This window comes from Oncorhynchus tshawytscha, linkage group LG27 (assembly GCF_018296145.1).
Source record: "Oncorhynchus tshawytscha isolate Ot180627B linkage group LG27, Otsh_v2.0, whole genome shotgun sequence".
Lineage (NCBI taxonomy): Eukaryota > Metazoa > Chordata > Actinopteri > Salmoniformes > Salmonidae > Oncorhynchus > Oncorhynchus tshawytscha.
The window spans coordinates 16,260,767-16,274,085 of NC_056455.1; positions in this window are offsets into that span (position 1 = coordinate 16,260,767).

Consider the following 13,319-nt stretch of genomic DNA (forward strand, 5'->3'; position numbering starts at 1 on the left):
TGTTACATAATTAGTTCACGCAGCTTGCTTCCCACTTTTTTTTACCATCCAATCTTTTGCCCACTGGATACTCAGTTAAATGAATTCCTGTCACGCAACCTCCACAGCTACTAATGAGGAACGGTATGCCAGAGATATGCCCCAATGGTGTGACAATAAGAGGAGGTCACAGGGGCGGGAGCTCCTGCAGGCTGATCCTCCATGTTGGGAGCAGTGTTGATAAGGGCATACACTACATAGATATTGTGTCAGAGATTAAGGAGGGATTAGTCTTGAGGTAAGTTTCAATAAATCCATTAGTTGTGACGGTTATTATGGACCTGTGTGTCCACCATGACACGGGATCTTATATTTTGCATTTATGTCAGTGTCCTCTCCTTAATGGAAATTTCATAGGTAAGAATGATGACTTGTAAATGGTATTGTCTGCACTTTGCTATAGAGGATGCCATCTGAAGATTGTCCAGAATGCCATTGTTCTTTGATGTGGAGGGTACAAGTTTGTCAAGGTTAGTTACTGCATGTTACTTGTTTTAATCACTATCTGTCCTCCTATCCATTGGCTGCTGAATGCCAACCATTCCCAGGGCAAAACTCAGTTACATGCCCCCATTGTGTAATCAAACATCAACAAATGAAATGCACACACGGCTGGCCTTTCACCCCACCCTCATTTTCCATGGAGGCCCGGCTCGGGTAACCCTATCCCCAGACAAGCAGGCCTGCACCCTGGCTCTCTCCACTCCGTGTGAAGTCCGGACACTCCTGCTCTGGCTGTGGACTGGACAGCTGCTGGCCCCGTTTACTGCTGCGGCCCTTTACGGGTTAGCATTCTCATACCTGGTCACTGTCAGCAGCTACAGCCCCTCACTGTGGCCCGTGTCTCCAAAGGGAGCACACAAAGCACTATTCTAAACATACTAAGCACATAAAACTAGTGATCCCCCTTTGGAACAGCTTTGGCTTTGTAAAGCGGGAAGCCTTTTAACATTGGTTTGCTTTCGGTCATAGGAAACTATTAGGGGACAGGTGTTAATGGGGTGATATGTACGGTCAATAAGTTCCCAGGTTCAAATGTTCTGCTCCATTATACAATGCCTTGCAAAAGTATTCATCCCCCTTGACTTTTTTCCTATTTTGTTGCATTACAACCTGTAATTTAAATTGATTTTTATTTGGGTTTCATGTAATGGACATACTCAAAATAGTCCAAATTGGTGAAGTGAAAATAATTACTTGTTTCAATAAATTATTTTTTAATAAAAACTGAAAAGTGGTGCATGCATATGTATTCACCCCCTTTGCTATGAAACCCCTAAATAAGATCTGGTGCAACCAATTACCTTCAGAAGTCACATAATTAGTTAAATAAAGTTCACCTGTGTGCAATCTAAGTGTCACATGATCTGAGTATATATACACCTGTTCTGAAAGGCCCCAGCGTCTGCAACACCACAAAGCAAGGGGCACCACCAAGCAAACTGTCACGCCCTGACCATAGAGAGCGGTTTATTCTCTGTTGGTTGGGGTGTGATAGTGACTAGGGTGGGTCATCTAGGAGATTAATGGTTTATGATGGCCTGGTATGGTTCCCAATCAGAGACCGCTGTTTATCATTGTCTCTGATTGGGGATCATATTTAGGCAGCCATTTCCTCATTGTGCTTTGTGGGATCTTGTCTACAGATAGTTGCCTGTGTGCACACCAGTAGCTTCATGGTTTGTTTGTGCTTGTTTTGTTTGGTGAGTTTCTATTAATTAAAATATGTGGAACTCTACGCACGCTGCGCCTTGGTCCAATCATTTCAACGATCGAGACACAAGCGGCACCACGAGCGGCACCAGGAGCTCTCCAAACAGGTCTGGGACAAAGTTGTGGAGAAGTACAGAACAGGGTTGGGTTATAAAAAAAATATCAGAAACTTTGAACATCCCACGGAGCACCGTTAAATCCATTATAGAAAAATGGAAAGAATATGACACCACAACAAACCTGCCAAGAGAGGGCGCCCACCAAAACCCACGGACCAGGCAAGGAGGGCATTAATCAGAGAGGCAAAAATAGAGACCAAAGATAATCCTGAAAGAGCTGTAAAGCTCCACAGCAGAGATTGGAGTGTCTGTCCATAGGACCACTAAGCCGTACACTGCACAGAGCTGGGCTTTATGGAAGAGTGGCCAGAAAAAGCCATTGCTTAAAGAAAAAAATAAGCAAACACATTTGGTGTTTGCCAAAAGGCATGTGGGAGACTCCCCAAACATATGGAAGAAGGTACTCTGGTCAGATGAGACTAAAATGGATCTTTTTGGCCATCAAGGAAAACACTATATCTGGCACAAACCCAACAACTCTCATCGCCCGGAGAACACCATCTCCACAGTGAAGCATGTTGGTGGAAGCATCATGCTGTGGGGATGTATTTCATCGACAGGGACTGGGAAACTGGTCAGAATTGAAGGAATGATGGATGGCGCTAAATACAGGGAAATTCTTGAGGAAACCTGTGTCAGTAGTCCAGAGATTTGAGACTGGGATGGAGGTTCACCTTCCAGCAGGACAATGACCCTAAGCATACTGCTAAAGCAACACTCAAGTGGTTTAAGGGGAATCATTTAAATGTCTTGGAATGGCCTAGTCAAAGCCCAGACCTCAATCTAATTGAGAATCTGTGGTATGACTTAAAGATTGCTGTACAGGAGTGGAACCCATCCAACTTGAAGAAGCTGGAGCCGTTTTGCCTTGAAGAATGGGCAAAAATCCCAGTGGCTAGATGTGCCAAGCTTATAAAGACATACCCCAAGAGACTTGCAGCTGTAATTGCTGCAAAAGGTGGCTCTACAAAGTATTGACTTTGGGGGGAGGGCTGAATAGTTATGCACGCTCATGTTTTGTGTTTCTTTACTTATTATTTATTTGTTTCACAAGTCAAAATATTTTGCATCTTCAAAGTTGAAGGCATGTTGTGTAAATCAAACGATACAAACCCCCAAAAAATCAATTTTAATTCCAGGTTGTAAGGCAACAAAGTAAGAAAAATGCCAAGGGGGATGAATACTTTTGCAAGCCACTGTATCCCTTAGCTTGGAAAGGGCCTCAATACCTTTACCACAGAACAAATAACACACTCTCACTCTCTAATATCTGCTATATGGTAATAAAGGAAAGGTATGGCTGGTCAAATGTTTGGCCAACTTCACACTTTACACACTCAAAATAATGAGCCTCAGTGAAAGTGTTCACTAACAAACATTGTTCTTTCTAAATGTTTATTACCTACATATAACCATTATATTATTAAGGAATTTCTTTTGATGACATATAAAGCCCTTGGCTTTGACTGTACCATTTGTTCTGAAGACAGCCTGAGACATTGAGGACAGTGTGTGAACCAGTTCAAGAAGCCAAGGGATTTACAGGCTATCTATTTGTATCCTTTTGAGGAGAGATTTGAGTGAGTTTGTGAACAACTTTCAATTACATCTATCTTTAGGTGGGTTCCATCTGTGTGGTAGGAGCTTCTTATCTCGTGGATTTACGCATCAAATCAAATTTTATCTGTCACGTACACATGGTTAGCAGATGTTAATGCAAGTGTAGCGAAATGCTTGTGCTTCTGGTTCCGACCATGCAGTAATATCGAACAAGTAATCTAACAATTTCACAACAACTACCTTATACACACAAGTGTAAAGGAATGAATAAGAATATGTACATAAAAATATATATGGATGAGCGATGGCCGAACGGCATAGGCAAGATGCAGTAGATGATAGAGTGTACAGTGTATACATTAGAGATGAGTAGTGTAGGGCATGTAAACATTATATAAAGTGGCATTGTTTAAAGTGACTAGTGATACATTTATTACATCCAATTTGTAATTATTATTATTATTATTAAGTGGCTAGAGATTGAGTCGGTATGTTGGCAGCAGCCACTCAATGTTAGTGATGGCTGTTTAACAGTCTGATGGCCTTGAGATAAAAGCTGTTTTTCAGTCTCTCGGTCCCAGCTTTGATGCACCTGTACTGACCTCGCCTTCTGGATGATAGTGGGGTGAACAGGCAGTGGCTTGGGTGGTTGTTGTCCTTGATGATCTTTTTGGCCTTCCTGTGACATCGGGCGGTGTAGGTGTCCTGGAGAGCAGGTAGTTTGCCCCCGGTGATGCGTTGTGCAGACCTCACTACCCTCTGGAGAGCCTTATGGTTGTGGGCGGAGCAGTTGCCGTACCAGCCCGACAGGATGCTCTCGATTGTGCATCTGTAGAAGTTTGTGAGTGCTTTTGGTGACAAGCCGAATTTCTTCAGCCTCCTGAGGTTGAAGAGGCGCTGCTGCGCCTTCTTCACGATGCTGTCTGTGTGGGTGGACCAATTCAGTTTGTCTGTGATGTGTACGCCAAGGAACTTAAAACTTACTACCCTCTCCACTACTGTCCCGTCGATGTGGATGGGGGGGTGCACCCTCTGCTGTTTCCTGATGTCCAAGATCATCACCTTTGTTTTGTTGACGTTGAGTGTGAGGTTATTTTCCTGACACCACACTCCGAGGGCCCTCACCTCCTCCCTCCTCTCCTCCCTGGCCGTCTCGTCGTTGTTGGTAATCAAGCCTACCACTGTAGTGTCGTCTACACACTTGATGATTGAGTTGGAGGCGTGCATGGCCACGCAGTCATGGGTGAACAGGGAGTACAGGAGAGAGCTGAGAACACACCCTTGTGGGGCCCCAGTGTTGAGGATCACCACCTGGGGGTGGCCCGTCAGGAAGTCCAGGACCCAGTTGCACAGAGCGGGGTCTGTCTCGAGCTTAATGACGAGTTTGGAGGGTACTATGGAATCCTCTCCTGTTCACCGGACGTGTTGCCTGTCCCAGACCTGCTGTTTTCAGCTCTCTAGAGACAGCAGGAGTGGTAGAGATACTCTTAATGATCGGCTATGAAAAGCCAAATTTACTCCTGAGGGTGCTGCACCCTCGACAACTACTGTGATTATTATTATTTGACCATGCTGGTCATTTATGAACATTTGAACATCTTGGCCATGTTCTGTTATACCCACCCGGCACAGCCAGAAGAGGACTGGCCACCCCTCATAGCCTGGTTCCTCTCTAGGTTTCTTCTTAGGTTTTGGCCTTTCTAGGGAGTTTTTCCTAGCCACCGTGCTTCTACACCTGCATTGCTTGCTGATTGCGGTTTTAGGCTGGGTTTCTGTACAGCACTTTGATATATCAGTTGATGTAAGAAGGGCTTTATAAATACATTTGATTTGCTTAGCTTGTTTGATTGCCTTGCGGAGGGAATAGCTACACTGTATTCGGTCATGTTACCGGTTGCCTTGCCCTGATTAAAAGCAGTGGTTCCCGCTTTGTTTTGCACGAATGCTGCCATCAATCCACGGTTTCTGGTTGGGGAAGGTTTTAATAGTTGCTGTGGGTACAACATCACCAATGTACTTGCTAATAAACTCGCTCACCGAATCAGCGTATTCATCAATGTTGTTTTCTGACGCTATGCGGAACATATCCCAGTCCACGTGATTAAAGCAATTTTGAAGCGTGGAATCAGATTGGTAGGAGCAGCGTTGAACAGACCTGAGCATGGGCGTTTCCTGTTTTAGTTTCTGTCTATAGGCTGTAAGCAAAAAAATGGAGTCGTGTTCAGAAACATCTGCATTAATCTATGTGAACATAATTAGCATGAACTATATATCCCTGTATCCCTGTATTAAGCATAGACTCATGTCTAATAGCCTGCTCTAAACCATTGTTCAGACCATGGTATAGGCATACACTTCCGAGTACCAGTGAACCTCCTTGAAAGTCAAGGTGATATATTTCAGCCCTGAATTGTGACCTCTTTCTTTCAGCTTAAATTACCTCAAGGAATACTCTCCAACAATCTTTGGAGCCTTGACTTTTAAATTGATTGGTGCGTTTACACAGAAAGGATGTTATTTAAAACTGAGCCCCAACTAAATATAGCCTTGGAATTTCCATGGTGCCCTCCTTGTGTGATGGGTGCAGCAACAGGCCTACTGTTTGTGTTCTTGAAGATGTGTGTCTTACTTTCTCTGGGTCTGAGCACGTCATACCTTCACGTCTACCTATAATAGTTTTCAGGCAAAATGTCCACAATTGAAGTGCATCCAAGCCAAAGTACTGTGCTGTTAAACATGCCGTAACTTTCCTGTCTCTTTTATGTCAACTTAAAATAAGCAAAGGCAACACTGAAAGTCAAATAAATTAATTTATCATTGATACTTTTCCGGGCAACACTATTTTGGTCTTCTCTCTGTCAGAAAATATTGACCAATTCCCATGGAAACTATGTCCTTGTGCCTTGAGGGCTCAGCAACTCTGGAGTCCAGAGGGAACCATGATGGCCATGCCATACATCTCGGACCAGGTGGTGGACGCCGGACGCTCCCATTTGCAGAGCAAATAGCCTGATTTAGTTTGGGGTGGTCTGCCGTCCGTGCTAGGAGCAAGGCTCAGATTAGAGGCTCTGAAAGCTGTCAGATCATCCGTTTGTGGATGCCTGCCACAGCATGTTCAAAGACACGCATAGAGGGCAGTGCTGATAAGCAGTCAATGGAAATGTGCCACATTATGTGATGCACAGCTAACTTTGTAGCCTCCATGTTTTGCAATAGTTGATGCCTACAATGAAGGCACAGAAATATAGGTGTAACTGTTGGTCACCACTTCCATGGGCTGTGAGAAGGGTCACATATCCAGGGTACCTTTGGCCTTGATTATTACAATCGTATAAACTCTTCAAACCAGAAAAGAGGATGGCCGTGTCTGAATATGTGTACTTGTATTCCAAATACTAAGCTGATTGAGTATTTGAAAATAGAACGTTTGAGAGTATGTGATATTCCGAAAATTAAGTATGCTTTAAAATGCCAGCATCTCATACTGATTTCGGCTTTTCATCAACACTGAACAAACATGTAAAACGCAACATGCAACAATTTCAAAGATAGTACTGAGTTACAGTTCATATAAGTAAATCAGTCAATTGAAATAAATTCATTTGGCCCTAATCTATGACTGGGAATAGTGATATGCATCTGTTGGTCCACAGATACCTTAAAAAAAGTAGGTGTGTGGATTTTCAAAACCAGTCATTATCTGGTGTGACCTCCATTTGCCTCATGCAGCACGTCTCCTTCGCACAGAGTTGATCAGGCTGTTGATTGTGGCCTGTGGAATGGTCCCACTCCTCTTCAATGGCTGGATATTGGCGGGAAATTGAACACGCCGTCTTACATGTCAATCCAGAGCATCCCAAATATGCTCAATGGGTGACATGTCTGGTGACTATGCAGGCCATGGAAGAACTGGGACATTTTCAGCTTCTAGAAATTGTGTACAGATCTTTGCGACATGGGGCCGTGTTTTATCATTATGAAACCTTGAGGTGATGGCAGCGGATGAATGGCACGGCTGAATGGCATGAATGGCAGTCCGGGTGGCTGGTCTCAGATGATGCAGGTGAAGAAGCCGGATGTGGAGGTCCTGGGCTGGCGTGGTTACACGTGGTCTGCGGTTGGAGGCAGTTTATGGTAGAGAAATTAACATTCAACTCTCTGGCAACAGTTCTGGTGGACATTCCTGAAGTCAGCATGCAAGGTGCACCTGTGTAATGATCGTGCTGTTTAATTTAAGATGACATATGGAATTGTTTTAAGATGGTCATACCATGGATCATTTAGGTATTTGATTTTGAGTTTTAGGACCCCTTTAGGTATGAAAAATAAATATAAACAAATTATTAGGCCTTTACTACCACCCACAGAAACACATTGAGTAACACATTCATAAATGGCAAAAAAGACAACAAAAAATAAATCATAAGGAATAAGGTTTTGAAGTCTGTCCTATATCTAGGAGATGTAAGAAAGCTCAGTAAATATGTATATACAGTACCAGTCAAAGGTTTGGACACACCTACTCATTGAAGGGTTTTTCTTTATTTGTTCTATTTTCTACATTGTAGAATAATAGTGAAGACAACACAACTATGAAATAACACATTTAGAATCATAATGTAACCATTTTTTTTTACAAATCAAAATATATTTTATATTTCAGATTCTTCAAAGTAGCCACCCTTTGTCTTGATGACAGCTTAACACACTATTGACATTCTCTCAACCAGCTTCATGAGGTAGTCATTTGGAATGCATTTCTATTAACAGGTGTGCCTTGTTAAAAGTTCATTTGTGGAATTTCTTTCCTTCTTAATGCATTTGAGGCAATCAGTTGTGTTGTGAGAAGGTACGTGTGGTATACATAAGTTAGCCCTATTTGGTAAAGGACCAAGTCCATATTATGACAAGGACAGCTCAAATAAGCAAAGAGAAACAGTCCATCATTACTTTATGACATGAAGGTCAGTCAATGCGGAAAATGTCAAAAACTTTGAACGTTTCTTCAAGTTCAGTAGCAAAAAAAATCAGGAGCTATGATTAAACTGTCTCTCATGAGGACCGCCACAGGAAAGGAAGACCCAGAGTTACCTCTGCTGCAGAGGATAAGTTCATTAGAGTTAACTGCACCTCAGATTGCAGTCCAAACACATGCTTCACAAAGTTCAAGTAACAGACACATCTCAACATCAACTATTCAGAGCAGACTGTGTAAATCAGGCCCTCATGGTCGAATTGCTGCACAGAAACCACTATTAAAGGACACCAATAATAAAAAGAGACTTGCTTGGGCCAAGAAACACGTCAATGGACATTAGACTGGTGGAAATCTGTCCTTTGGTCTGATGAGTCCAAATTTGAGATTTTTGGTTACAACTGCCGTGTATTTGTGAGAGGCAGAGTCGGTTAACGCATGATCTCTGCATGTGTAGTTCCCACCGTGAGGCATGGATGAGGAGGTGTGATGGTGTGGGGATGCTTTGCTGGTGACACTATCTGTGAGGCAGAGTTAACCATCATGGCTACCACAGCATTCTGCAGTGATACGTCATCCCATCTGGTTTGCACTTAGTGGAACTATCATTTACTTTTCAACAAGACAATGACCCAACACACCTCCAGGCTCTCTGTAAGGGCTATTTGACCAAGGCCAGTAATGAAGTGCTGCATCAGATGACCTGGCCTCCACAACCACCCGACCTTAACCCAATTGAGATGGTTTGAGATGAGTTGGACTGCAGAGTGAAGGAAAAGCAGCCAACAAGTGCTCAGCATATGTGGGAACTCCTTCAAGACGGTTGGAAAAGCATTCCAGGTGAAGCTGGTTGAGAGAACGCCAAGAGTGTGCAAAGCTGTCATCAAGGCAAAGGGTGGCTACTTTGAAGAAAATAAAAGATATTTTGATTTGTTTAACAATTTTTTGCTTAATACATGACGCCATATCTGTTATTTCATAGATTTGATGTCTTCACTATTGTTCTACAATGTAGAAAATATTTTTTAAATTAAGAAAAACCCTTGAATGAGTAGTGTGTCCAAACATTTGACTGGTACTGTATATATGTTTCAGACATATTAAACTCCATTTTTTGAGTAGGCACAAAACTACCTCCATACTTCCATTAATGTTTTAAACCTGTACCGGTTGCCTTCAGACTAGTCCCGTGACACGTTGTAGCCCAAATGGATCAGACGCTAAAAACTGAAGTTGACACATCGACGGTACTGACTTGAGATGAGTCCCCTGACACTTGTGGGTGTCGTAGAACAAAACGGAGAACCCCATAGTATTTGTGAGAGTCTCGTGAGATATTTACATAGAGTGGTCATAGTAGTTTGTATTATCCGTTGGGATGCTACAGACGTTTTCGTGAGAAGACCAATCTAGCTCTGCCACCTTTCACCTCAGATGGGGGAGTGCGACATCGGCAGATGCGGTAGATTGAGACGCATCCAATGGAAAACTGATATCTCTAGCTTAAACTGACTGATTTTTATGGGGATTTTGTTTAAATGTCACTTAGATTGATGCACCGATGCGTCAGCCGACTCTATATTCAGGGCCCTAAATGTGTGGCTCAACCAGTTGTTAGGGGAAAATCGAGAAGTCATGGACACGCTTTCTCATCACTTTTTCTAACATGCAAACTTCCCTGCTATAAATGACCTCATGTCTGCTGTCAGTTCAGTCTCACACTTCTGTTACTGGTGATTGCAGCTGGCATGGTGGAGGCTCCCTGTGCAAGGACTGAGGATTACTGGCTCCTGATTTAGATGTAGGCTTCCTATTCTGGCCTAGCCACACGTGCCGTAACTGGATCCAGCTGGCCCGAGCGTGTATCTCCCACTGGGCCTGGAGGATCCAGACTGAGATCCAGTCCCACAGTGTTCACTCCTGTCCAGTAATCCAGGTGTGTCAGTCTGTTCCCTGTTCTCTGCCCCCCTGATGAGAGCATAGTGCTGCCACCAATGGGGCTCACTGTGACCGGAGCAGGCCAGGCTGTTCTGAGAAGAGGCTCATCACGCCATGCACAGGAAGCACGCGGTACCTGGCACCCCATCATCAGTACAAGAATGCTGTCTGCCAACTTGGCAATTGGTATGCATTTTGCAGACAGCCCCATGCCCTAGTCCTGCTCAAAATCTGTTAGGAGATTAATCAAAGCTCAGAATATGCACTGAGTGTACAAAACATTAGAACACCCTTTTTCCCTCAGAACAGCCTCAATTCGTCGGGGCGTGGACTCTACAAGGTGTCGAAAGCGTTCCACAGGGAAGATGGCCCATGCTAACTCCAATGCGTCCCACAGTTGTGTCAAGTTGACTGGATGTCCTTTGGGTGGTGGACCATTCTTGACACGCAGGAAACTGTTGCACGTGAAAAACCCAGAAGCGTTGAAGTTCTTGACACGCTCAAACCGGTGCGCTTGGCACCTACTACCATACCCGTTCAAAGGCACTTAAATCTTTTGTCTTGCCCATTCACCATTTGAATGGCATACATACACAATGTCTCAAGGTTTAAAAATCCTTATTTAACCAGTCACCTCCCTTTCAGCTACACTGATTGAAGTGGATTTAACAGGTGAAATCAGGGATCATAGCTTTCACCTAGACTCACCTGGTAAGTGAGCAGGTGTTTCTAATGTTTTGTTTACTCTGTATGTATGCTTATATCTAAGGATGATCCTGAAAATAATGTGTATGTCAATCATACAATGGAGTGCAGCAGGGGACAGGCCAATATTCTATGAATTCTTGTGAAATCTTTGCTGACATTGGTTGTTTCACTGTTCTGGTTTCTATGGAGTCACCAACTATCCAGCCACCAGCTTGATGAAAGTCAACATCAAAGTGTTTTGGAATCCATAGCTGTCCGGTCAACATGATAAGCCTATTTGACAGGTTGTTAACATCTCGATGCCTCTGTCTGTCCTCGGCTGTGTCCTAATCCTTTGGTCTGTCCTTATAAGGATCCTAATACTTTGCAATGGGTACAGATATTTTTTATCCATTATAGAATAAGGCAGCAATGTAACAAAATGTGGAAAAAGTCAATGGGTCTGAATACTTTCCGAATGCACTGTATACATAAAGGCTTTGCCAAAGTCATGACACAGCTGCAATTGGAAAACATGGACTGTTCTCTCTTTTCTCATGGACTGTTCTCTTTGCTCCTGTCCGGCAGGCGGTACCGAAGCATTGGGTCTCGGATCAAAAGGCTCAGAGACAGGTTCTTTCCCCAAGCCATAAGACTTTTCAATAGACAGCTACCACTGTACTACCTGCACGGACTCTATGCTCATCCACAGGTATTTATTATGGATCCCCATTAGCTGCTGTTATCGCGTGTGTGTGTGTGTCTACCCACTAAGGCTCACATGCCTACAGGCACACACTGACACTCTTCTCTCACACACACACACATGCACCCACACTCACAACTGACACCACACACTTACACTCATCACCATGCACAGACCCACTCACCACATACGCTACTGCTATAGTGATTATTGTGATTACTAACTTGAAACACTACAGCGATTCACACACCAGGAAGCTTTTAACATGGAACTGCTTGGTGGTAATTGACCGTATGCAATACTGTATGTGCCCTATAAGGCATGCGGGAGGTGGGCCTGTATCTATGTATAGCACACTGAATGGAGGGTGATTCAACCCCTACAGATCACGTGAGCACTCCTTTTGGCATGTATCCAAGGGTGATGCAAGAGGACAACAAACAAACAACTCCCACCAAATGAGGCCCTTCTCAGTCTTGGGTGGGTAGGGTCTTTGGGAAGGGGTAGCACCATAGTTCATGGAACTCCACCACCCTCTCACCACACGTCTTTATGAGAGACTGGTGAACTCGATAATCAGTGCATAAAGTCTCTTCCCCGAGCTGCGGTTATAAATTACTCTCACCTCAATTTGTCTAGACATGAGCTCTAAGACTTTTCCACCAGCTCCTCGGTGCAGAATGGTCAGCTGTGCTGGGTGGAGACAGTGCAGGGCTAAAAAAGGTTTATGTTCAGGGCCGGGGTCAGTTCTAATCCGAAGGTAAAGTCACCCATACAGTTCCAATCCCAACGTGGATAATCATAATGAGTTTAAAGGGCCCCTCCAGTTAGGTAATGGATGGAGTTAATGGATGTATGTAACTTCATTTCTTTGTAACTGAATACACAAGCCTATTATACCCCTAATTACAATCAACAGTTCTAGAAGAAGGATGGTTTTGCAACAAGCTTATATCTCCTCCCTCCTTGTAATACAATTTGCCATGATGTGATATAACATAAGCCTTGACATCTTGACGGTAAGTGAGCCAGTGGATCCTTATAGTGGAATTGTACCTAATGACAGATGCAGGACACACATAACAGGATGTACATTATGGTAGAATGTACTGCTTCTCAAGACAGGCATGATAGTAAGATGAGGCCTATGTTGTGGTTTCTAGTCAACCATAAAGGTTGCCCCTTAGGGCACAGTAAGTCTACCCTGCGAGACCTTGGTAAGAGAAAACCAGTGGGATGGTAGCCATGCTATTTTCGTTGGCTAGCATGGAGCAGCTCCTGTGAAATGTCCAAGTCCAAAGCCTTTGAAATCCAGCTTGAACCAGCTCTGCCACTCTTAGAAGTTCCTGCCTGTCTGCTGAGAACAGCTGGCACTGGCACAATGTCCCGGCTGTCACGGTTCACACGCACAACTTCCAACTCACAAAATCATACGACATGAAAATGGAGTAACCACAGTACCAACTTTACTACATTCCAAAACATTGCTTTGGGATTTGAGCTAATCAGATTTTCCAATATGATTGAAGGTCACACAGATTGAAAGATCACTGCACTGTAAAGGGCCTTCTTTTTTAAACCA